This window comes from Columba livia, chromosome 1, assembly GCF_036013475.1.
Source record: "Columba livia isolate bColLiv1 breed racing homer chromosome 1, bColLiv1.pat.W.v2, whole genome shotgun sequence".
NCBI lineage: Eukaryota > Metazoa > Chordata > Aves > Columbiformes > Columbidae > Columba > Columba livia.
The window spans coordinates 163190603-163216990 of record NC_088602.1 but is presented as its reverse complement, the minus strand read 5'-3'; the positions used below and the strand labels follow the sequence as shown (position 1 = coordinate 163216990).

Genomic DNA, 26388 nt, shown 5'->3' with positions numbered 1-26388 from the left:
AAGTGCCATAAGCACTAATGTGCACTTCGTTGGACTTTAATGAAATACCTAACTACGCCTCCATTTAATGCAGCATGAGACTAAACAGCTGATTCATACATAGATAGCTAAAATCTAGTTACCTAGATTTTTAATTTTTACTCTAGACATGAGTCCTGTTCCATAAGTTTAATACTTGCTTCTAGAAAATATAACAGTGAGAAATTAAACTGACCATAAAAAGAATATACGCATAGTATAATTTAAGAAGAAGGGAGTAGAAATAATAAAGCACATAAACAAAAAGACCAGACATATACTTTTCTCCCCTTATTTGCAAGATGTTAAATTGGCTTTCTAAGAGTTATTACTGTTGCTGTTCCAATTTCCTCAAATCTTTTCAAACTTCTTCACCACCCTGAACATGGTTCAGAACCAGGCATTCAATTAATTAGGGTGTTTGTTTCACAAAGTTCTTGTTTTTAGAGGAACTGGGAATGGATGCTACAGAACTAAATATTTCAATGCCCACATACAGAAAAAAAGTCTAAAATAATAATCTCAAGTTATTATTAATGTATATTTTTAAAAATGGTCGCTTATATTTCTTTGTTTCTCTGTCTTTCATTCTTTCCACGTATGGTTCACATATATATTTATACAGATAGTTTTCTCTTTTTTTTTTTTTTTTGCTTGGTTTGGTTTGGTTTGTTGCTGTTTTGTTTCGTTTTGTTTTGTTTTGTTTTTGTTTTTGTTTTTGTTTTTGTTTTTGTTTTGTTTGTTTGTTTGTTTGTTTGTTTGTTTGTTTTCTGTTCTGTTTTTTGTTTTTTCTGTCCCAGGTGATGTCTCCATTTTTTCCATTTGGAAAAAGGTGTGTTTTCCTGTGATTGCTAGTCTCGCTAATGAATAGGTTATGATATTGTATGTTGAAAGTATTCTCATGCCAACAACACTTTTTCTGTCTTGCACACACTGAATACTTAACTGATTCAGGTCTTGCTCTTGAATTTCTCCACTGCAAAATAAGGAAAAGAACTGGATGGAACAGCTATCTGATCTCTGAAACATAAGGAGGTAATGTTTGCAGATAGCCTATTTTAATAGACATTTGGAAATATTTTTTGTGATTTTGAAAGGGATGTCATGCTCATCAAAGTTGTACAGCTTAATATCTTGATGTAGTAGGAGAAAAAGAGACACAAGATAACCAAGTCTCTATGACTTTGTCAAAGGAACCCTTTTAAGAAGATGAAATGCCTGAACTCTGAAGAAGTCTAGTTTCAGTTTTACTTTTAAAAGATAAGATCAAGCATCTGCCAAAATACATTATTCACAGTGAAACATTTCACTGATTCTGTACTGTAGATACCTTGAGGCCTATATCTTCTGGCAGTATGACTGCAGCAGCAGAACTGCCAAGAGGGAATGGTTATTTACAGTCATTGGGAACAACTCTTCCCTGACGATGGGCAGGCTTTTGAAAGTGAACTTGCATATTGGAAAATGGGGAGAAATCCCTCTGTATGTTTTATTCAAAGGACAGCAGGGAGCTGTAGTGAATATTTTTCTGATTTTGCTATCTGGGTATCTCTGGTGACATGACCTATTTATTTTATCCTTTCTTCTTAAAAAACAAACAAACAAACAACACTAATAAACACCTCCCCGCTGCCATCTTCTACATTTTACAGCCTCTTCATTAAGCATGAGTTTGCCTTCTTGCTTTTCAGTGTAGAAAAAGCTCAGCAAGGTGAGATGGACCTCAGAGTGTGTCTAAGTTTCCAAGTTGAATTTTACTCTTGGCTATGATGGATTTCCAAAATTTAAGAAAAAGTCAACATATATACATATTAAAAACAACAACAAAAAAAAGTTTCATGCTGCTCTTGTCACCTGTGTGACCTGTCATCTATGACACAAAACCTAAGAGGAATCTGTAGAAAAAACTACGTTTGGAGAGTACAAAGAAGTAGAGACCACAGATCTTCAAGCACTTTGGGAAGCTCAAGACTTTGATTCCTCCCAAGGTTCTTGGCAGGTCTGGCAGACCTCTGGTCAGACTGCTAGGGTCATTCCTCTAAAGTTTTAATGCTCTGAAATTTTTCTTCTTGTATTTTGTTCCCACTTGCTATCGTCAGATTTTGTGTTTTCAAGGAGCACTTGTGCACTTGTTATTTCAACATCAGCTATATAGAGAAGTTGGAGTACTTGATAGTTCTTATACTTAGGAACACCAATTAGAGTTAGTATGGAAATTAGAGGCTCTGAACAAAAAATATATTATTTTCTCCAATTAAAAGCTACCCAGGAAGCTGTGTTAGGTGGAGGAAATCAGAATTTGAAAGGAATTTGAACAATATAGGCAAGTGAATAATTGTCAATTGCTCCCCATTAATTAACAAAATAATTCTATTTTCAGCCATAAATACTAATTAAAATATGTGTTGCTTATAATCCTTGTTTACATATGTAACAAAGTTGTAAAAGAATAATAATTCTTACCTGAGATACAATATCAACTTTTGTCATAGCTACTTTGAGCTGGTCGTCTTTCTTCTCCTTGTAGCTGGGGGACATACGCAGGCATGCAAAAAAACCCCATCAATCATGGAAGATAAGAAACTAGATATTTTTTAAAACTTTATGAATATATTATAAAGAGATCTAAATAGATTAGTTGATAGTAGCTCCTACACTTTGAATAGCTGGAGCTAAGAGGACTCTCAGTCAGGATTATTTAATAGAAATGGGTGATGCTATCAAAGGAAGAAAATTTAAATAGAGACCATTTCATTTTTTTTGGCTCTATCATTTTATAAATATAGCAGATGTGGCATTGAATACTGATGTTCAAGTGGCTATAGCAAGAAATAAAAAATTAAAAACCTCTCTCGTGTTGTTTTTTGCTGAAACTAGACATACTTACAAATAAAGGAAACACTGATTCCTTTGTGACAAATCACAAAATAACTCTTGGTGGTGACTAGCATATCTGAATGATATCTTACTGTTACTACACTGATTCACCTGACAAGTCTGAGGTAATATTCCTTATTTAACCTACATAAATAGTTACTTGGGATTTGTTACAAGTACTTCACAAAGTTGTTTTAATTATCTGATCTAAGTTTATATTTGTATTATCTTCATTTTGTCCAGACTGTAGCGTATTCTGTTCATGCTGTCTCCTTCAAAATGGTTATTAAAGCAGCAATTGAGGTTCAAACCAATTCAAGTCAACTTTATGCTGAACACGTGCCTCAGTAGCATAGCACTGTCCAGTATACTCCCTGTGAAGGAAAGATGGACCAAATGACAAGAAAGGAGAAAGAAAAAAAACTCATCCAAGGTGGGAGATTTAGAGTAATTGCTAATATCTGTCTGCAATAATTGTCCAAAGAGAGTATTTTCTACTGAGTACAAGTCTTGTTGGTTTTCAGTAAGATCTATGTGTACAGCTCTCTGGGGTGTTTTGAAAATTATTTATTTCAGTGCCAATAAAAATCTACATAAAGGGAATAAAGTGATTCAGGGAAAGTACCAAATTTCATCTAGCGTTGCATATATAACTTACTAAGTAGAATTTAATTAAGTAGACTTTAAATATTTACCAAATGGAATCCAAATATCTCCATTCTAATGGGACGACAAAACAAGTTGCAAAGACCTATTACACATAAAAATGATAATTCAGAGCAGTTTTCAGAATTATTATTTCTTAATGTTTTCTCATGCACATGACTGCTGTAGACTCAAGTCAAAATGTTCTTCTACTGAAAGCACCACAGTATTTTATAGATTCATTTTAAGCCTCAGTTAACATGACCTTTAGCAATAGAGAATGTGTTTTGTTACGAATATTTTTCTTAATCATGATAGAATAACACAACCAATAGAAGGCACAGCCTGAATATTACTGCTTTGTATTGAATGGGATGTTCATTGCAGTGTTGAACTTACTTATGGGTTTCTATATGTTGATTATATTTGAGGACAAAGCCAGCTTTTGTGCCTGTTGCTGTACTAAAATATATCATTTAGTTTTTTGGGTTTTTTTGTTTGTTTGTTTGTTTTTTTCCTTTAATCTGATTCTATAAAATAGTGGCACTTGCAATTCTAATTAATTTTATTTGAAGTAAAATAGAATATAGAGAAAACAAGCCTTCATACAGAGTAAATATAATGGAGCCATCTTGTGAATGTATGAAGCTGGATAGGTTGTCCAATTCATGCAGCACATAGCATTAATATTAATCAGATGTATACAAGGCTTTTTTTCACACACTGGTGTACTTATACTTTAATAAAATAAGGTCTCTTTTTTATAAGAGCAATATTTGTCATTAATTAAAACCTTCCCAAACACCGCAGCATAATTTTTGGAATAAGAACTCATTACTGATGATGGACTTGGCTGTGTTTTCCTGAGTGTCTAATGATCTTTGCATTTAAATTTTTTTTTCATGTTATCTATTATTTTCATATATTTGATTTTTTTTTTTTTTAGTAAACAATTAAAACTCTTAGTGTGAATTTAAATTAGCAAAATGTGTTTTCTAGGGTCTTGAGTCCATTTTGCAGAAGCAACACTGTAGCTTTCAATATTTTATAGGTATCCTAGAGTCTTATATTACAGTGTAAACTGTGCTCAGGAATATAATTTTCCTCACATGAAGGTTGCTAGGCAACAGCACTCACAATATTTTTGTTGACCACAAACATAGCTCTGTGTGGTCTTGGAAAGAAGAATATATTGTCATTTTTATGTTTAAAATAAGGTAAATATTAACTGTAATCACCTTGGAAACAGATATAATAATAAGACAAAAATGAATGATATTTTATTAAAATTCTGTCACTTAAGCTAAGCTGCTTTTACTCCGTAACAATGTTACAAGACACTCATTAATGCAAGAAGGGTTTGGTATCAGGAAAATGCAGCCTAAATTTATGAGCAAAAATTCATTATATATTTGACCTCTTTGTACAGTGTGACCTTTCTAAAATACTTTGGTTATCTGGTGTTGGGGAAGAAAAAAAACCAATTTTGAATTAGAGTATCTGAATACAGCTAAAATGTGGTAATCTATAAAAGAAAAACATGCTGAAAAAAGATGTATGTAAAACCACACAGACACACATTGATTTTCCAATTACCTCCACACAGTCTTCCTGAACTGGAAAGCTTTGTCAGTCACCAAACCCAGAATAGACTCCAAGCTTTACCCTGGCTCCACCTGTGATTTTTAACAAGTGAGATCTGGCCTCAGGGTGGAAATAAGCTTTACTTTCATCAGTGTGTCACTGCTCCTTGAAAATGGCTTATTACAACATATTGCAGGACACAATTTAGAGATAAGTTGACACCATAGCTATCTTACAAGATACATAATATAATATATAAAAGATACTATATTAGTATGTAAAATTATTTTGAATAATTTTCTTTTTAGCAATAGGGGTAGCTACCTATAATAATTGGTTTGTTTGTTGTTTTGTAGGGGTTTTGTTTACGTATACCTTGAAAATTTTGCAGTTAGGCTTTTTGAAGCATAATTTTGATTGATACTTACTGGTTATATAGTTTTAGACTAACATGTGGGAGTATTATAATATTTTTGTCAGTAGATGATTTAAAAGTAGATATGTTCATGTACTGTTAATACTATGAAATGTTAATATACTGAGTGACTACATATAGTTTAAAATAATAAAATATAATAAAATATAGAATATATTTATAATATAGAGAACATGAGTACTAAGAGTACTCCCTTCATTATAATAAAATATTTATTTAAGAAGAAGAGTGAAATCTTTATGTGTTAGTATCTTAGTACAGCATGATAATGTTTTTCACCAGTTTAGTTGTATGCTAACTAAAATAATTTTAACATGATTATTTGCTGGCTATGAGGAATATTGGACATTAGTGCATACTAAGTTAAATACGTCTTCAATAGAGTATTTATGTTTAATCCTTATTGTAACTAATAGGCGTGATTGTATAGCTTTAGAATATGTTTACTTGCCCTCTAAATGTATGGTCTGAGTGAAGCAATGAAGAAAACCATATGCAGAATCTTATGAGAAGTATAGAATGAAGCAAACATATTTTTAAAACTTTCAGAAAAACAGAATTGTATTTTGTATACAGTTCATACTCAGTTATTTCGAATTACTTTGAAAAAAGATTAGTTTGAATGAGGCATAGGAATAAAGCAGGAAATTGAGGCACAAGTAGAATTAGTGGAATTAAAATAACAGAAATATTTTTAGAATCATAAAGAGATTATATTCTTAATCCTCCTTGTTATTAGAGATGAAAATAAAACACCTGAAAATATGATAAATAGTAAGCTAAATAGCAAACTTTTGCATCTGGTGAGATAAAAATAATTCTTAATGCATTAGAGCCACAGATGACTTGCAAGAGTAAATTTTACATTTCTGTATGGGTATTTCAAAGGTTGCATGAAATGAAGTTTCTCTTCTGATCCATATCAATTTGTAAAGGTAGGCAATTCAGCTCGCTTCATGAAATATATTCTTATGAAGCATGACAAAATCCAATTTACCAGTAAAATCCATTTAAATTAAAATCAAAGTGTAATCTTCATACGATTCACTACTTGTACCATAATGACGAAATGAGATCAGATACCTATGCTGTACATTTTTGTACCCTGATTATTTTCAGCCTTATTCAGCAGAAATTATCCTCAGTGCAAAAGCTGCAGGAAGGTCATAGAACTTGCTTTTTCACTCTGCCAAACAATCCAAGCAGGAAACTGTGCTAGAGACCATTTGAAATATTAACCTGAGAATAACTACTGTTTTGTGTACCTGTTTAGTGATTTAAATATATCTACATCCCTCAGAGAAGGAAAATACTTTTCTTCCATATCACTGTCAAATCATTCTAGAAAAATAAGTTTTTTCACATCTCTGTAAGAAGCTCTTTGGAATATTTTAAAATTGTCTCATCTTTGTTTGGGAATATCTTTTATTTTTACTAAGTCTTTGTGGTAGTGCTATCCAGCACAAATAATTTCATCCTCTAGAATGACCTGATTTTTCAGAGGCATTGGGAAATTACAACTTCAGGTAAACTAAAGAGAAGCTGAAAATCCTTCTGAAAATCAGCTCAGGCCCAGTACTGTATTTGGTCAGTTCCTGGATATCTTTTGGGTTGTGGTTCATTTTTAACTTGGCTGCTAACCGATTTTTGTACATGTGGATTATAATGTGATATTTTCTGCAAAGGTTCATACTAGTGGGAAATTTAAAAAAAAACCAAAAACTTCTATCCTGATTCACCAAAATGTTTAAACATGTGCTTAGTATTGAAATCTATGGTCAAGGAAAACATTCATCTGCTTGGTTTTATACATGTGCTTCAGTTTTTTGTAAGAAGTTAAAAAAAATGTTGGATGTGGTCATCATTTACCTACTCAAAATTAAGTAGAAAAATAAATTACTTTCATTTAAACAGGATGCATAGTTCTAGATTGTCAAGCATATATTGAAAAATAGAATAATAGAATCCTTTTGGTTAGAAGAAACCCTCAAGATAATTGAGTCCAACTGTTAACCTGAAATTTACTAAAACATGCCCTAAAAACAACACCTATGTGTATTCTAAACGCCTCCAGGGATGGTGATTCAACAGCTTCCCTGGGTAATGTCTGACAGCCCTTTCCAGGAAGAAATTTTTCCTAATATCCAATCTAAAGGCTTAAGGCTGTTTCCTCATCCTATTGCTTGTTACTCGAGAGACCAGCACATTCTGCAACCTCTTTTCAGGCAGTTGTAGAGAGCAATAAGGTCTTACCCTCAGCCTCCTTTTCTCCAGGCTAAACAGCCCCAGTTCCCTCAGCTGCTCCTCATCAGACTTGTGCTCCAGACACTTCCCCAGCTTTGTTGCGCTTCTCTGCACACTCTCCAGCACCTCAATGCCTTTCTTGTAGTGAGAGGCCCAAAACCGAGCATAGTATTCAAGGTGCGGCCTCACCAGTGCCAAGTACAGGAGGACAATCACTTCCTTAGTCCTGCTGGTCACACTCTTTCTGATACAAACTTGAAGCTGTTCATGCTTAAAACTTCTACCTGAATTAAATTTAATATAGGAGATTTCAAAACATTTTACAAAACCACTAACGCCTATCATACATTCATTACCGAATTCCTATGTGCAACTTTAAAGATTTAGTCTGATCATGGTCAATCAGAAAGAGGGAGTTGCAGTAATTATCGACAGCAAGAACTTATAAATAGAGGTACTTTAAGGGATCAAAAACTTTCTGAATGAAGCAGTTAGAACATGTTTGATTTAAGACTGTAAATGTTTTTTTGAAGAATATAGAATGTACTCTCTCTGCTTCATAATAAGACAGTAAAAGCAGTGTAAAGAACTCAGTTATGAGATGCTCGGTATTGTAAGATATTGTGGTTTCTCAAATGAAAAATGAGGGTGGGGGTTCCCCACAGTAAAATATTTTTATTGAATTTTCAAACTCCTGTATCGTGTAAGACAGTTTTTTTTAAAAAAAAAATCAGAAATTACAATGTTTATTCTGTTTTCTTATGAAGAGCTAATCATGCCACCTAAGGAGAAATAGTATGCAATTGCAAAACCATTAACATTATAATTCCATTGTTTGTAATTGCTAAGCAGGATGTGAATCTGTAGATCAACTGAATTCAGGAAGACCAAAGAGCCAAAAAAGGGAACTATTATTGGTTTTGATATAGCTGCACTTTGGTATAGATTTCTTGTTGGGTACATCACTGCAAAGGATCTTAATTGTTTATTGATTTAATTTAGGAAGTCAATTACCTGTTTTCACAGAAGCAAATTAAGGAGTTCAACTAACATATATATCTAGATCCACTTATTCAGTCAGAGTATCTTGGAAAACTATGAGAGCTTCTGACAAGGAATAATCCATCATGTTAAAACTTTTCAGTAGCGAAACATCTTTAAAATGAAAGTTCTTGTAGTTTTTTGTCTGGGACTCCGATGGCTGTAGGAGGAACAATTCCATAAGAGGTTGGACTGATTCAGTGTCTCTTCTTACAGAGGTAGCAGTTGAATGTTGTTCCTCGAGCCATGTCACTGACTTCAGTATTAGGAAAAAAAAGCAGAATTTAGATCTTGAAAAATCACATTGGTGGAACAAAAAACTGAAAAGTAGTTGTGTGAATCTCAGAATAGACTCACTTTGAATTTTGACTTTTCTGATTTTTTACCTACACTGTGAAATTTCTTAAGTCTACATTTACTAATACACTGCAGTAGAATCCTGGCTAAGTGAACCCTATATCTATTGGGAGGTTGAGTACTGGTTTAAGAGCTTGTTTATAAATATTGTGTTAAGTGGACAAATGAGTTGTACATCTCTGAGAGGGTTGAGGAATACATTGTTTTCTGTGTCTACAAATTGCAGTTTGAATATCACAGTATCACAGTATCACAGTATCACAGTATCACAGTATCACAGTATGTCTGGGATTGGAAGGGACCTCAAAAGATCATCTAGTCCAATCCCCCTGCTGGAGCAGGAACACCTAAGTGAGGTCGCACAGGAACATGTCCAGGCGGGTTTTGAATGTCTCCAGAGAAGGAGACTCCACAACCTCCTGGGCAGCCTGTTCCAGTGCTCTGTCACCCTTACTGAGAAGAAGTTTTTTCTCAAATTTAAGCGGAACCTCTTGTGTTCCAGCTTGATTCCATTACCCCTTGTCCTATCATTGTTTGCCACCGAGAAGAGCCTGGCTCCATCCTCATGGCACTCACTCTTTATATACTTATATACATTAATGATGTCCCCCCTTAGTCTCCTCTTCTCCAAACTAAAGAGACCCAGGTCCCTCAGCCTTTCTTCATAAGGGAGGTGCTCCACTCCCTTAATCATCTTCGTTGCCCTACGCTGGACCCTCTCCAGCAGTTCCCTGTCCTTCTTGAACTGAGGGGCCCAGAACTGGACACAATATTCCAGATGGGGTCTCACCAGGGCGGAGTAGAGGGGAAGGAGGACCTCTCTCGATCTACTAGCCACCACCCTCCTGGCCACAAGGGCACAGTGCTGGCTCATGGTCATCCTGTTGTCCACCAGGACCCCCAGTTCCCTTTCCTCTACACTGCTCTCTATTATGTAATTTCCCAACCTATACTGGAACCTGGGGTTGTTCCTGCCCAGATGCAGGACTCTACACTTTCCCTTGTTAAATTTCATTAGGTTATTCCCCGCCCAACTCTCCAGCCTGTCCAAGTCCCGCTGGATGGCAGCACAGCCTTCTGGTGTGTCAGCCACACCTCCCAGCTTAGTGTCATCAGCAAACTTGCTGATAGTACACTCTATTCCCTCGTCTAAATCATTAATGAATATATTGAATAATATTGGCCCCAGTACTGACCCCTGAGGCACTCCACTAGATACTGGCCTCCAACTAGACTCTGCACCATTGACTACCACTCTCTGGCTTCTCTCCTTAAGCCAGTTTGCAACCCACCTCACTAGTCTATTGTCTAGACCACACCTCCTCAACTTAGCCGTGAGGATGCTGTGGGAGACTGTGTCAAAGGCTTTACTGAAGTCAAGGTAGACCACATCCACTGCTCTGCCATCATCCATCCACCTTGTTACATTCTCATAAAAGGCTATGAGGTTGATCAAGCATGACTTACCCTTGGTAAAGCCATGCTGACTGCCCCTAATAACCTTCTTATCCTTGATATGCCTTGAGATGCCACCAAGGATAAGCTGTTCCATTACTTTCCCAGGGACAGAGGTGAGGCTGACTGGTCTATAATTACCCAGGTCCTCCTTCTTGCCCTTTTTGAAGACTGGAGTGACATTTGCTTTCCTCCAATCCTCGGGCACCTCCCCCGATTCCCAAGACTTGGCAAAGATGATGGAGAGCGGTCCAGCAATGACTTCAGCCAGCTCCCTCAGCACCCGCGGATGCATCCCATCTGGACCCATGGATTTATGGATGTCCAGAGTATTTAATTGCTCCCTAACCCAGTCCTCATCGACTAAAGCAAACTCCTCCATTGACCTGGCTTCATCCGGGGTCTCAGGGGTACAGGGCTCCCCAGGACAGCCTCCGGCAGAGTAGACAGAGACAAAGAAGGCATTCAGTAATTCTGCCTTCTCTGTATCTTCTGCCACCAGGGCACCCACCCCGTTAATCAGTGGGCCTACATTGCCTCTGGTATTAGTTTTATCTGCTATGTATTTGAAAAAGTTCTTTTTGCTGTCCTTGACCCCTCTCTCCAGCTGCAATTCTAAGGAGGCCTTGGTTATCCTAGCTGCCTTCCTACATCCTCTAACAGCAGCCTTATATTCCTCCCAAGTGGCCAGCCCCTGCTTCCATGACCTGTAAACTCTCCTCTTCTGCTTGAGCATACCCAACAGATCCCTATTCAACCACGCAGGCCTCCTGGCTCCCTTCCTTGACTTCCTTCGTGTGGGGATGCTCTGATCCTGAGCGTGGAAGAAGCAATCTCTGAATGCAATCCAGCTATCTTGGGCCCCTTTTCCTTCAAGCAGTCTTGCCCATGGGATTTCCCCCAGCAATTGCTTGAAAAGGCCAAAGTTAGCCCTGCTAAAGTCCAGGGTTGCAATTCTACTTGCTATTCTGTTCCTGCCACCCAAGATCATAATTGAAAAAAATAGGACTGGAGACAGAAATTTTCTCTGATTCTGTTGATCGTTGGCAAAATATCAAGTGATTTGATGATTTAACTTGTAGGGGGAGACTCAGTTTTTAATGAACATACAAAGGTATGTGTACTTGTGTTGTCAAATATCTCATTTAAATGAGTATAATATCTTTTGCTTAGTTATCTCAGAAAACTGGAAATAAGATGAACTAATAAAAAAATTAATTTATTGTTCACCATTTGAATAGGGATAGCTTCAATTATCTCCAGACACGCCTTCTCCTATAAAACATTTTGTACCTTATCTGACAGAGAAAAAATGAACTGAATCTGACCTGATTCAAGTTTCATCTAATATATCAGTCTGGAAAGTGTCAGAACATCTAGCATGAACTCTGTTGTTTCCAAAGTCAACAATGTTTTAGCTAGTCGTTGAAGAGAAATACATTTTTATCACACTCATGATATTTTCTCTGTATGTGTTTATCGAATTCACTTCATAGAAGAATATAATATATGGATTTTTTAATTAAAATTTTTTGAGAAATATTTTAAATATTCTTGAACATTTTTTTTAATTTTTTTTTTTGTTACTTATACAATAAAACTTCCACTTTAAAATTTAAAAATAAGTGTTTTTGCTTGCTCATAATCTGTTCACTTGTATTTGACATAGACATTTTGGGAAACAAGCAAACAAGCAGTCCACATGCATGTTTGCATATGATTGTCTGAAAGAATCAAGACTTTGAGGTAAATTTTGGGGGTGTGGGTGGGATGTAATATTTTTCTTTGGGCTTGTGATTAGTTTCAAATTTTCAATGCGTGTTCTGGACTTTACTATGTACAATCCACGAAACATCATGCATCTGATTAGCCAGCCACAGACTTAACCATTTCTATGTGTATTTGAAGAGCAAAGTGATTGATAGCAAATATGGGCATTTTTAAGCATAAAAAAATACCCTCTCTTACATTCCTCTTCATAATTTTCTTTCATTTTCTAGGAAATAGAGAAGAGAAATATTAGGCTGAGCATAGAGATGCAAAAGAGAGGGTGTATGGGTGAAGGCAGAGCTTCTGGTTCAGGAGCAGATGAGGCAAGGGTGGCCATGGTACGGCATTGAGGGAACAGCAGTACACTCAGATTTTCTGCCTCTGGTGGCGAGAGGGAAGGAGGCATGATCTGTGGTTCCCTGACCTGATGGAAACACATAACTTTGACACAGATTTCCTGTGTGGTCTGCAGCAAACAAATTAATTAGCAATTTAAAAAACAAAAAAAAACACCTACTACTTGTGTGTTTGTACAGTTGCTATTGTCCCATAAAGCACTGGAAATTAATGCTCTGTTTCAGAGAGTGTTTCTATTTGGTAGACAAACTGAGAAATTAGTGCAGTTTCATTAAAGAAAATGTTTCGTTTCTTCTTTGTATAGATATGATCAAGATCAATTAATCAGTTAGACAATGTGTCTACACTGTATTTTTGTAATCTTATTCAGTCTATATTTTCCCAAAGTATTGGTAATAAAAATTTTATTAATATTTTCTTTAATGTTTGCAAAATACTTGGATTTAGTTCTGGTGGGGGCTCCCCAAGTAACTAACCGCATCTATTAGCATTCGTTTAATTTATTTTCATATGCGTATTAGAACATATGCAGTACTCTGCTTTCTGGATGAAGTGATTTCAAGAAATTCAGTCAGGACAAGAAAATATCAGTACAGTGCATTTTATTCCAACATACAGAATTTTTAACAAGACTTGGTGTCGTCAGACTTGTCTTCAGTCTAAGGTTAAAAGAAGGGAATTATCAGCAAATAATTTTAACACTAACTCTACCAGCAAGAATTAATTTCTTGTATTAGTTCTGGGTCATGCAATAAGTTCATAGTTTTCAGCAGTGATTATAGCGATCTTACTGATACAGGGAACCTTAAGAATGTCACTAAAGGTAGAGGAAAGGTCCATGACAAACTCCAAAATAACGTGAAAGAAAAAAACTCAACACATATACATATGTCCATGGAATGGAAAATTAAAAAAAAAAAAAAAGTTAAATTGCCTGGTATTGTAAAAAAGAAATGGAGAAAAAAAAAAAAACAAACACAATAACAATAAACACTTTGAAAAAAATATACTCCATTTGAAGCAATTAAATGATAAAACAAAAATGAGTTATGGAAAACATCTAAACATGCTTTAGAATGTTGTTGTAAAGCATTTGGAATTATCAGCAGGGTAATTTTTTATATTTTATTTTTAGCTTTTTTTTTTTAAAAAAAATCTGTTCTACTGATTTTGAGTCTTTTGGAGGGGAGAAACGCTCTCTCTATTCACTATTGGATTCATTTAGTCTCTATCTATACAAAACGTAACAGTCTTCCCTAACTTCCTAGGTTCTTGCTATTATTGTGGAAAGCACTAAGCATCTGCAGAGAAGGCTTCTTTTCACTGTTTTATCTCCAGGAACTATTAAAGAAGTACAGGTGACCTTTTAGGTGGACAGAAGTAACCAAATCAATCTCTCACTTCAAAAATTATAATCTTCCCTCTTGAGAAGATAGGATAACTGAGATTGGACAGGACCTCATACAGTCTCTAGTCCAACCTCCTGCTTCAAATGTGGATCAGCTCTGACTTCAGACCATTTTGTTGAGGGCTTTGCTCAGTTGGACCTTTACAAACTCCAAGGGTAGAGACTACGCAACCTCTTTAAGCAATTCAGGAAAAACTTTTTTCCTATTAGCCAGTCAGAACATCTCCTTTTTCAATTTATGACCATTATGTCTTGGCCTCTACAGCACACTTCAATGAGTTTAGACCTCTCTTCTCAGTCATGCCCTCGCAGGTATTGAGAGGCCTAAGTAAATATACTGACTCTTCCATCACAACTATTCACTCATTCTAAACAGTCCCAACCATTGCAACCTCTTGTCTTCAAAAGAACAAATATGGTTACTGTTTATGCAAGATTTCATATAGTAAAGCAACAGTGTATGCCCTGTGAGGAATGTTGAGCCAGGAGCAGGAGGCACTTGTATGGCAGGCAGAGCAGCGCCCTCACCAACCAAGGGTCTGCCCCACACTACCTAAGAAAAAGTAGAGTGTGTCTGGTTGTGGCAGCCAAGGTCAGCCACAGTGCTAACCAGACAAGACAATAATCAATGCATACGTTTTTAGGCTCAAAGTCAAGTCAATTCAGATAGGCCAGGCCAGGTACAAGGATGGGCACAGGCAGGTCTACAACACAGCTCAATCCAAACTCAAGGGAAAGTGCTTGAGTAGTCTCCAAGACATAGCACAAAGTTCTCCACATCAGATTTCCCAGACAGATCTTCTCCCCCGCAGTCTGATTCTGGGTGACTCAGTTGCACCGTATCAAATCTAGCCTTGAGTACAAGTAGCCATAGCCCAGGTGGGTAAAGGTTGCAGAGTTTGATGGTCTGCTCAGGGCTCTAAAAAATCTTCGTGTTTCAAGTATTCTTCTTGCCTACTATCACTTGCTTTTCTTTTGCTTACGAATTTGTCACTCAAAGAAGGGGGAAAATAAATGTTCAGCTGATTGATGTGCAGTGTGTTGAATGCCTTTCCAGTTGTTTGACTGATGTCCAGGGTACACTGAGGTGCGGATTATTTACATTTCTCTCACAAACAAGTCTGCAGTGGAAAAAATTGAATTAACCTGTTTTTTCGTTAAAACCAATTCTGTGGGTTATGCTGTGTCCAAATGGGCTCACACAACCCTAACAGTTAAGTAGACAAATATAAGTTTAATAAAGGAACCATTTCATTACTCCTTAAATGCAGGCTGAATTGCATTTTGAGGATTCTAACATGGGCTAATTTAAATCGCTCCTCAGCAGTTTGTGTCAGAAGAATAACAAAGAAGTATATTTCTTCAATGAATGATAAATCAAAGGATCTGGTAAGGTTTTTCATTTAATGTCCCAGCCAATACCCGTTTCCATTAATCACTGAGGAACAAATGCTCCTTTCCGATTTCTTAGCACTTAAAAGTTATTACTCGGTCTAGCAAAGAGTGGCAACCGGCAAAGAGGGAATACATAGTTTGTTCTCAGTTATTTCTTATTCCAACTTTCTTTTATTTTGCGGGTGTTAAATAACACACAGAGCATGCAAAGGCAGACTTTTTTTTTTTTCTGTTAAGGTCTATTTACTTTTTGTGATGACCTGAGTATCATGTTTTGCCTTAACCTCTGCTTTAATGGCAAGCTCAGTTTTACTTTGAGGTGTGTTTAAAAAGGAAAAATAAAACCAAAACCAAACACAAACAAACAAAAACAAACAACAACCCTAAAATGCCAGAAGATGATTTTAACATACTATGTTTCACATTGAATAGGAATTTCAAATTAAAAGTTCTGAAAGATGAGTAAATCCTAGTTAGCTGACTAATGATTTAACCCTAGATAGGAAGAATTGCAGGCTTTGTTCTCCCTCTGAAAGTACTTTTTATGTAAAATTGAATGCTAGTTCAAGTCTTAATTATGTCAGACCATGGTGTTTTTGTAAAAACTAGTTATGAACTTTAAATCAAATGCAACAGAAGATCTCTTCCTGCCTTTTCACGCTCACATAGCCAACTGATATGCTTCTGGGGGTTATTTGGAATTGTAGTTTCTTTAATTTTGGTAAGTCCTGGTTACAGAACAAAATTTGTCTTCTTGTCATCACTATAATGCCTCAACCAGTGGTGTCAAGAAAATCACACTTAATATCATAACTGTAACTTAATGAACGATAAAAATAAGCACAAAGACTAACTATGACAATAAGACGTAGACTTATCATTTGGAAAAACAAATTGAGTTTGTTCTAATAATTTCTTCTTTTTTTATACTGAAATAACCTTTTAATCAACACTCTGATGACAGCTTTTAAGCATCTTAATAATATTGAGTGAAATTCATTAAATCCACCTAGCTATTTCGTCTAAGTTAATTATGTCGGCTCCTTGTGTAGACAACAGAGAGACAGACCAAAAATACAGAGCTTTAAGACAGCTGCACCGCAGTAGTGGAGGTATCTGTGATTGTTAAGATGTTGCTTATACCTCTGAATTGATTATAGTTAGAGCCTAAATGGCTAGCTTTATTTTGATCAGCCATGGTACATTAAAAGTCAAATATGGTCAGTCTTTCCTAGTGCATTTATTTGGCTTTTCTCTGCTCTGTGCCTAACTCATCTTAATTAATTAATTAATTGGAATGAGCTCTAACTGGAAACATGATGAGGACATACATGATTTGACATTTGATCTTCTGATGTCACTTTTGTATGTTTTAATCTTCTAATGTATAAGTGTCAGAAAAAAAAATGGAAAATTAATGAAGAAACCCACACAACATGACAATGATTTCTCAATCATACAATCATAAATAAAATTTCTCTGTAGAGGGAAAAATAAACCTTTGCTTAGAATCAGTGACTGGAGTGAACACATAGGTCAACACCAATGAGAACATGAAGTACCTTGTCACGGATTGTCTCAGCAGAGATGAAACTTCATGTTAGATTTATTTTTTGTGTCCATTTGTATGTGTCTTCATGAATAAAGTTTATCAGAGTAGTAAGGTTGACTTGAGAAAATAGTTTCTTCATCTCAAATCTAAAATTATGGAAATGCATAAAACCACAAATGCATGTAGAATTAAAATTGTTCAGACAGTCTTTATTTCTGTATACTCCAGACTTCTACCTTTTTTTCCCTTTTCTTTCTTCTCCCTTTCCCTTTCTTCTAGAGATCAACATAAATTTACATTTTCATTAGAAACATTTTCTTCAGCCACATAAAAGCTCTTAAAAAAACCCTCTTCTGACCCACCACTTCATGGTGCACTTGCTGATCATCATAGTTCCCTCTTGATTATATAATTCTCTACTTGTATACATCTGCAAGAAATAGAAAAAAAATGACAGAGAACAGTTAACAAATGATAATGAACTATACTGACTTGCAAGTGAAAAGTACACAGAGCAAATAATAAGAAAAATAATGTTTCATATTTTTGTGTAGCTTATGTTTTCCTGATTTTATGTTTGTAATTTGAAGTGTATTTGGCAACTTATCGAACTCTGCAGTGTGTTGTTACGTATGATGTATATGAATGAGCATTTTCAACAATGACACATTCTGCTGTTGATACTAATGTCCAGTTTACTTGTGATGTCTCAACTAGACTGTGTGACATTTTTCCTTTGTAGCCAAGTTTATCTTCTAAAGCTTAAGTAACAAAGTTTGATCTTAAAAATTCGGTAGAAAAGTAACAATACATTTTTAAGTTTTGATATTTTACTTGATATAGTAATGTAGAAAAAAATCCTGTTATGATAATTTATTCACTGATAGTATGTGTTGATATCAGAAGGGCTATATAGATGTTTTCCAAAAATAAATTTTGATATATATTTTCCTTAGAGCGTGGATATTTTTTAAATGCTAGAGCTCTTGAGGAACAGATTTTACATTTTCCTTCTTTTTTAGTGTATTTTTAAAACAGTTAAAAGTCAAGTAACCATAGTAAGTGGTTATAGTTCTTAATTAGAAGCAGTGAAAGAGATGAAACATCTGAAGGTCTTATTAAAGCTTTAGAGAATACAATTCATTCAAAAGGAGAAAAAAAACACCACCTCACAGTCCTCCAAAGTCCTCACAGATATACATGGCGTAGTAGGTTCACTACATCCTTTTAACAAGGAAAGATTAAAGACCACATGGTGAGTTAAGAAGCTTAAATAACTGGAACAGAAGGGGTATGAAAAACTTTGCATAACAGGAAAAGGTGAAAGAAATAGAGATGTAAGTATTTTGGAAAGAAAAAAGGATGACTTCAGTTTTTGCAGAGAATAAATGTTTCCCAGACAAAGAAACTCTGTTGCATTACCTCAAGGGAAAAGTACCAGAGTCAAGACACTTTATATAAAAAGACCTGAGAATAAAGTTGTTGCTGAGGTGAGATTAAAGCTATATTTACATAGCTGTGTCTTGAAGTCATTGAGCTCACATTCTTTCTTAGCCATAGGATCAAGCAAACAAATCAGTATTATCATGACAATGATAATATTAATAATGGAGTATATAAAGCCAAGTGATGCACAATGCAATTGCTCATCACCCATCAACTGATGCCCAGACAGCTCCCGAGCAGCAGATCCCTGACAAACTTTCCGCATAGATTATATACTGAGAATGGCATGAAATAAATGGTATGAAATATCCTTTTGGTCAGCTGGGATCCACTGTCCTGGCTGTGTCCCCTCCCAGCTTTTTATACACTCCCAGACTCCTCAACGGCAGGACAGTAGGGGAGGCCAAAAAGTCCTTGGCTTAGTGTAAGCACTGCTTAGCAACAGCTAAAACATCAGTATGTTATTAACATTATTCTCACACTAAATCCAAAACACAGCACTATACCAGCTGCTAGGAAGAAAATTAGCTCTACCCCAGCTAAAACCAGGAGACATTTGCTTTTCATAATCTTTGTCTTTTCAAGAGCTGATTGCAGTTGAAGTTCTAAATGCTTTTATTGTCTTGGTGATCTTGCGAAAACTTCTTATATCAGCCAATAGACAAATGAGAAATTCAGAGATATAAAGAGGTGTGTTTGGACATTCGTAACAGTTACCAAAAGGAGTAGTGTTGCACAAGACAGCATGGCCTGTTTTGTTAGGAAATTCAGGTTTCAACGCTCCCATGCACCTATCTATCAGTGAGTTGTGTCAATTATACTTTCAGCAAATTTCAACTCACATTTCACTGAGGTGTAGAAAAGTAGCTGTAGTGAAGACAAGTCAAGATACTCCAAAGCTTTGAAGTCTCCACAGATTCCAGGAAAACTGGTTATCTTGGGAAGATAAGATTTTCCCCATTGGGATTTACTCTTTATCATTTTTTAGAATGACAGAATAATATGTTTGAAGGGACTCACAGTGCTTTGTCTTTCTCAATCTGAAGAATCCTAGCCTATTTACTTATTCCTTGTGCAGAAGCTATTAATATTTCACACTTTTCTTCATTTTCATTGATGCTGTCTGGGCATTTTCTAGTGCTACTTTAACCTTTTAGAAATAGAAAGACAAGAACTGCACACTATATTTAAGGTGTGGGTAAACCATAGCTCAATACAATGATTTTAGGTATCCATTTATTCTTTATTTATTTCCTGCTAATTCATAACACTTGCTTTGCTTTTTTTGGTCCCCACTGAATAGTGAGATTAAGTTTTCATGAAGATATCTTCTCTGCCAAGACTCCAGGTAGTAGTTAATTGTAGAAGACTATTAGTAGAAAACTAATTAAAAAAGTGGTTCATTGCTTCTGCTCCTTGTGAACTTGATGTCTAGAGCTGACCAGCACTTCTTCAAATCTGTGATATAAACTGTCGGCATAAGTAGATTAAGTGGGCTAGCCAGATGAGAAGACCTTTCTTAAGGCCTAAGTTAAGAGAGATGGTTTTTAACTGTGGATTGCCTGTGCCTTGGTTCATATCTCTATAGAGTAGTATTTAATTTGTGAACCGTAATTCATACTAAAAAAAATTAAAACCAGCAAAGTCTGCAGATGTTGTACTTATATAAAAGGATAGTATGTGGCCATTTTTGTCACACTTCTTTAAAACTTTTTGGAAGGAAAGAAATGGATCCACTCTTTTAGATTTTAAAGATTCTAAGACTTTTATTTGAAAACACATTTACTGCACAGCCAAAGAAGTGGAAGATCAATATTTGAAAAGTATTCTTTGAACATTTAGCAGTAAGATAGCACTTCACAGGCAGTTCCAGTATGCTTTTATGCACACATACTCACATTTTCATCATTGATCAAAAAAAATCCCAGGTGAATTATGCCAGGCAAATCCTTCTGTTCAAATTCCTTTTCATTTATCCTAACCTGCAGATAAATATACAAGAGGGCTGAGATCTGGAGACTGCAGAAAGGATTACCTTTGATGGTTGCCTTCATCCTTTGGGGTGTTTACATATGCTGGACAGGACTTTTCACTCTTCTAAACTTTCCTAAGAATTCATTTCTCAAGCTACTTGATTCTTGGTTCAAGATCCTTGATTCTATTGCATGCAAAATATATTGCAGAGAAATACGTGCATGCAGTTTCTAGAATATGTTTAAGGCAAGTAGCAGAAAATGAGACAGGGGAAATACAGAGATTTATAGCAGTTTGCAATGAAACAAGAATAATAAATGTGGATTTTTCTAAATAAAAAATTATTTTTAATTAGATTGAAACCAGCAATTTTTTAAATTCAGTTGTCCAACAGACCTCTATGTACACAGTTTTCAGTATCTCACTTGCTCAAACCTGGGCCTCAGATAATGACCTGTACTGACTTGTACCTTCCTTTTGCACTTTGACACATCAGAAAATTATCTGTAATTTTATTTTATGCAGGGTTGTTCAGGACAAATGTAAATGTCCTGTGACATGCTCCTTAACCAAATAAACTGCTTGTTTCCCAAGTAATGATAAATAATTGCAAAGTGCAGTCCTTTCCTAGAATATGTTCCTTCTTCAACTAGGTTCCATTTGAAAGTTGATTTTCACAAAAGTTTCTGTGTTGAATCCAATATTATGTCTTTTTCTCAGACTCTTTAGAAATCTGAAGAAGGTAGAAAGGAAATATATATTATGTGAAATATTGAAATGTTTTAGTTTTTAGCAATTTTTAACTTCCAGAAAACACTGAATTATTTTTTAATAGTGCATAAACAACGTGGTTTGGTTCTATTTTGTTTTGTTGACTTTTCTGTGTTTTAGTATTACTTGGTATTATGAATCTTGCAACTGGAGCTTCAGCAATCAGTTTATTTATTCTGTAAACCCAGATGTTTTGTTGACCTTTCAGGTAGCTTTACCATATTTATTTATTTCACATATGACATTTTCACCTCTTTATGGAAAATTAAAATTATAATCAAGGGATGAAGCCTAAATTTAAACAGTTTTTATGTTATTTAATCTACTTATACAAAATCTGTTTTTATATTTCTGTTAATTTCACTGGAGTTAACCATACGAGCTCCTAGCCAATCCTGTAAGTATTACTGTACACAGAACCAAAAGAAAAACAAAATAGTCAATGTAATTAGCAGATTGTGTAATCACAGATCATCTTTATATGTGTATACACACAGGATCTATGTGTATTAATTTGCACAAATAGCCTCACTTTAATAATTTCCTAGCTCAAATGTTTTTACTTGACGGTCTTAAAAGTTCTCAACAAATTTTTGTATTTAATAATTGAATTAATTGAAATGCCCCTAGCTTTTTGGATGCACATTTTCTCTCAATGAGTTTAAAAGTCTGATCATTAACACTGAAGAAAGAAATTACTGCATTGTGTTGAAATTTGTCCAACAGAAGGTATTTATTATTATAGGATCAGTGCATTGGCTTAAGAATATGAGTTAAAAAGCACCTTAACATGTAAGTATATAGTACATATTGGAAAATTTACTAGAACGATGGAACATTTCATCACTTGTTACCATAATTGATAGTATGTGTCAAAGGCAAGCAAAAAACAGGCCAAAATTATTCTGAGTAAAGTATGTGAGATTTACATCTGCTGGAAAGCATATGGCAATTAGTATTTCCAAGGGAAACATGCTCTTTTCTTGCTATGACAGTAACAAAAAACTGAGAAGTCTGATATTTTCATGATTGTAATTACTGCATATTTGTTATTTGCTCCATTAATGTAGGATAGCAGAAGACAGTAAAGTATATTGTAAAAATTATGTATAATTTTATTTTAAAATGAAGCCTTTTCAACTTTTTAGGACCACTTAACAGAAATAAGAAGTTGTTTGACTTTTCTGCTAAAAAGGTAAATAAACTGAATTGATTCCTGAACAAAAAAGCCATAGGATTAATTTTGGTTTCTTCTTTCGCTTAAGATGAGCACATGACAGTACAACATTATGTTTTAACAATTTGAAAAGAGCATGAACATGAAATGAACACGCCATTTATTTGTATAGAACTGTTGTATTATAACTAGAAAGCATTCTTTTGTTTTAGTGGGAGACATAAACATAATCTAACATCAGAATGTATGGGTTATTTTTGTTAGATTCTTGCTGAGCTCTCTGTGTTTGCATGTATATAAGCATGTTATGTACATAGAGGGCTTTCTAAAGCTAGAGCTGTGTAGGATGCCATGTAATAGAATTATAGAATCATAGAATTGTTTAGGTTGCAAGAGAGCTTCAAAGATCACCTAGTCCAGCCCCCCTGCAATGAGCAGGGACATCTTCAACCAGATCAGGTTGCTCAGAGCCCTGTCCAGCATGGCCTTGAATATTTGCAGGGATGGGGCATCTACCACCTTTCTGGGCAACCTCTTCTGGTATTTTACTACCCTCCCACAAAATACTCTCTATGGTGTCAGGGCACTGAAATATATACTCCCAAAGGAGTAAAATTTTGAAGACACATCTGTTTCATCCTATTTTTCTCTTTGACAGGCTGATATATCTGAGCTTATTTAGTCTTCCAGCAAAACCCTGCAAAAGAGGAATAATCACAGAACAAAAACTAGTTTAATATTCATCCTCCACTTTTTGCCATTACCAGTACCATACAATATTTTTTCTTATGCACCTGAGACGTGCAGTCCAGCCCACGATCATGAGAGATACTACTCTAGCATGTCACAATCCAGCAGCAGCAGGAGGATAATTTTTGATAACAGGAGGGCAGATTACTGAAAAAAATATGCAGATTTGAATGCATTTCAACAGTATGTCATGGCCTTGGATTTTTGTCTTAAAGATAGAAAATCACCTTCAGTTGAACCAGTTTCCCATCCTGGAAATGGAGATCTGGCATTATCCATGTACTAGCCATCAGAGCATTAGCTAGGCTGCCAAATGTTAATTAAATGCAAATATAATCATTGAAATCCTTTTGCCTGTTTTTATCCAGTGTTTGTGACTATGTTGGAAAGCAATTTTATTGACTCTAGTCCTTACGTTAGACTTGCAGGAAATAAATTAGATTTTGTTTGTGACTATATTTGAAGGACATTAAAAGCTCTGGGCTGAAAAAAATCTGCATGCACTGTTCATTCTGGCATACTCAATCCTGGTGAAGCAATTTTTAAACAATTTATATATAATACTGAAGCAGTTCCTTCCCAGCTCCAGGAAAACAGGGTTGGGGAATCTTCCATAATTACATGAGAAGATCAATATTGATACAGTGTTAAAAGAAGATCATAAAAGCAATAATCCTTTTATATAGCTTTGAAGGTGTCTTGGAGATTAAACCCAGTATATTTTGCCATGCTTACTCAGGACTTTTTGCACGTTAGGTAGCCTTAAATAGATAACAGTCCCTGAGGATAAAACTGAGTGATGCTTCTCTTTTGCTTTACAGTGTCTGTACAAGGAGGAAAACTCTCAATATGTGTGTATTCTCTGACTGATATACAGTTATTCCTACATAGATTTCAAATACTCACATAGATATGTGTATATTTGTTGGTGGTTATCTTTCAATATATATGTAAGCTGAAAGGTAAAGACAGTAATAATTTGGAGCTTTTATAAGAAAAATCTAAAATGTACTATCCCCTGCACAAAACAACTATGGGCTATTTACGGATGTCTAAGTGGTCATTTTCTCAAATGTCATGATTTAGCAGCAATTTCGATAGAGAGAAATTTGAGAAAGCTATAAAATTTACACTTAGAGTAGCAAAAAGCCTGTGAGTTTACACTGAATGTATTTATAGATTTGAGAGATACTATATCACTGTGAAATTGGGATATAATTCAGAATTTCAGTGTTTCTTATAAATACTCCCTAAATTCTCATCAAGAATACTTTTTCCTTGTTTACCCAATAAGTAGTGGAATAAATAGAATAGTGTTTTATAAGTACCCCTAAAATGAAACTCACCTATACAAAGTTTGACACTAGAGTTTGAATTTGTCCCTGTTGACTAAGGAAGGTCATGCAAACTCTAATACCTTCTATATACCTGAATCAGCTGCAGTTGTTTAAAATTCTTTAAAAGTACTTACCTTATTTATAGTTTTACCCGGATTAGAGCATGTTATTGCTATAAAGCATGGACTTAAATTTATAGAAGAAAACCAAATGAAAATTATGAAACTAACACCAAAAATGCACTATAAAAATGGGGACAAATTCATTATAAATATTTCAGTTTAGTGAAATCAGTAACTTAATTCTGAATAAAACCCCCGCATTTCTTATTCTTGGGGATTTTTTTAGTAGTCTTGTGATAAAAGCTTAATGTTAGAAAATTTGCTTGGATTTAGAAATTAAATCCTTCATAATTTTTTTTTTTTAATTTTATTTCTCCATTAATTGCTTATCACCTTATCAGTACCAAAGAACACACTAAGTGCTGGTATTCCTGTGACATTCCTTATATTCTTTCATAAATGCCACCGAAGCTGTGCAGATTTCTATAGGTCAAAGAGACAATTTATTATTCTTTAAAAGACAGCTTGCATGTGTAAGAGAAACACAAAAATGATGAATGGAACATTGAATTCCAGAACAGCTGAATTTTGCCTAGTAAGAATCACTGATATGCTCATTTACTAAAACATGAAACAACCCTCTTCTTTCCTTGGGTCTATACACTTTAAATTATCTTGTGTTCTTACATCAGCCTGTATTTGCACCTGGAGGAATGCAGCATGTTTATGTAACTTTGTATATATTGGATAAAAGTGACACAGTCAAGGTATTTGAAAGTGAATATGAGTCATACATACTCATCAAATTCAGTAACTTCAAGGTTTTTTTGATGTGGACATGGAGACAGAAATGACCATAGGAATTATCTCTTTCACACAGACAAGCAGTTTCAGAGGTTGCATAATTAAATTGGTGATTTTTTTTTTTAATCCCTTTATGCTCATGAGAAATGGAGTAGAATTAAAGCTTCTTACAAATTTTCCAATAAATCTTTAGCAGAAAACTACAGACAATGTAACAAGCAAAAAGGAGTTTAGGATTCATAGGTTACCAAAATAGTAAAACTTCAGACAGCTGAATAGAAATTAAGTTTGTCTGGTTTACACGAGTTTTCTTCCATGAAGAAAGACTCTCCCAGAGAATAGCAGGATTTTTTTCTCTACCAAATGAGTCAAAGAAAAAGAAGAATGTGAATATTTAAGAGTATAACCTTCTACATAATTAAAAGTAGAAGATGGATGTGGATTTGATCAAAGAATGTGCTGTTAGGATGCTGCTGTTAGAATCCCCGAAAAGGATAAAGTTCACGTATGTCTGGGTTTTGTGCATAAGTAGTGTAGTCATATTACATGTACAGAATGTACTGAAATATACTATAGATTTTATCTATTTGTGTATTACATATGTTTGCATGGAAAGATTAAGTTGGGAAGGAAAAGAAAAGCAAAAGTTGGAAGATTTAACATGTAACTTTATGAAACTGGGAAGAAATAATTTGTGGGAAGATCACTTCACCAGCAGAAAAGTGAAACATTTAGGCTGGAAGTGTACCTTGTGGTATGTATCAGGGTGAAATACACCAGAGTTGAAACCTGGCCTGTTAACACTTACGGCAAAATTGTTATTAACATCATTAGACTATGGACATCAACTTGTGTGTAAAACGGGTTTTAATCTTTTGCAGAATCCAAAGATGGGAGTCATCTAACAAACCTCACCTTCCCCAAGGTA

At 35.0% G+C, this 26388-nt stretch overlaps 1 protein-coding gene across 3 annotated transcripts in view; it reads left to right on the top strand.

The window, feature by feature from the left end:
• The window catches only part of LOC110355336 (uncharacterized), a 46147-nt gene that overhangs the window by 13039 nt on the left and 6720 nt on the right, over window positions 1–26388 (top strand). For 2 of the 3 annotated variants that reach the window (XR_010468196.1, XR_002407948.2), the window contains exons 3-4: window positions 22479–22525; window positions 26342–26385. The gene's annotated coding sequence lies outside the window, so the exon portion shown is untranslated. The remainder of the gene's footprint in view (window positions 1–22478; window positions 22526–26341; window positions 26386–26388) is intronic. The other variant, XR_010468201.1, reaches the window with a different exon arrangement.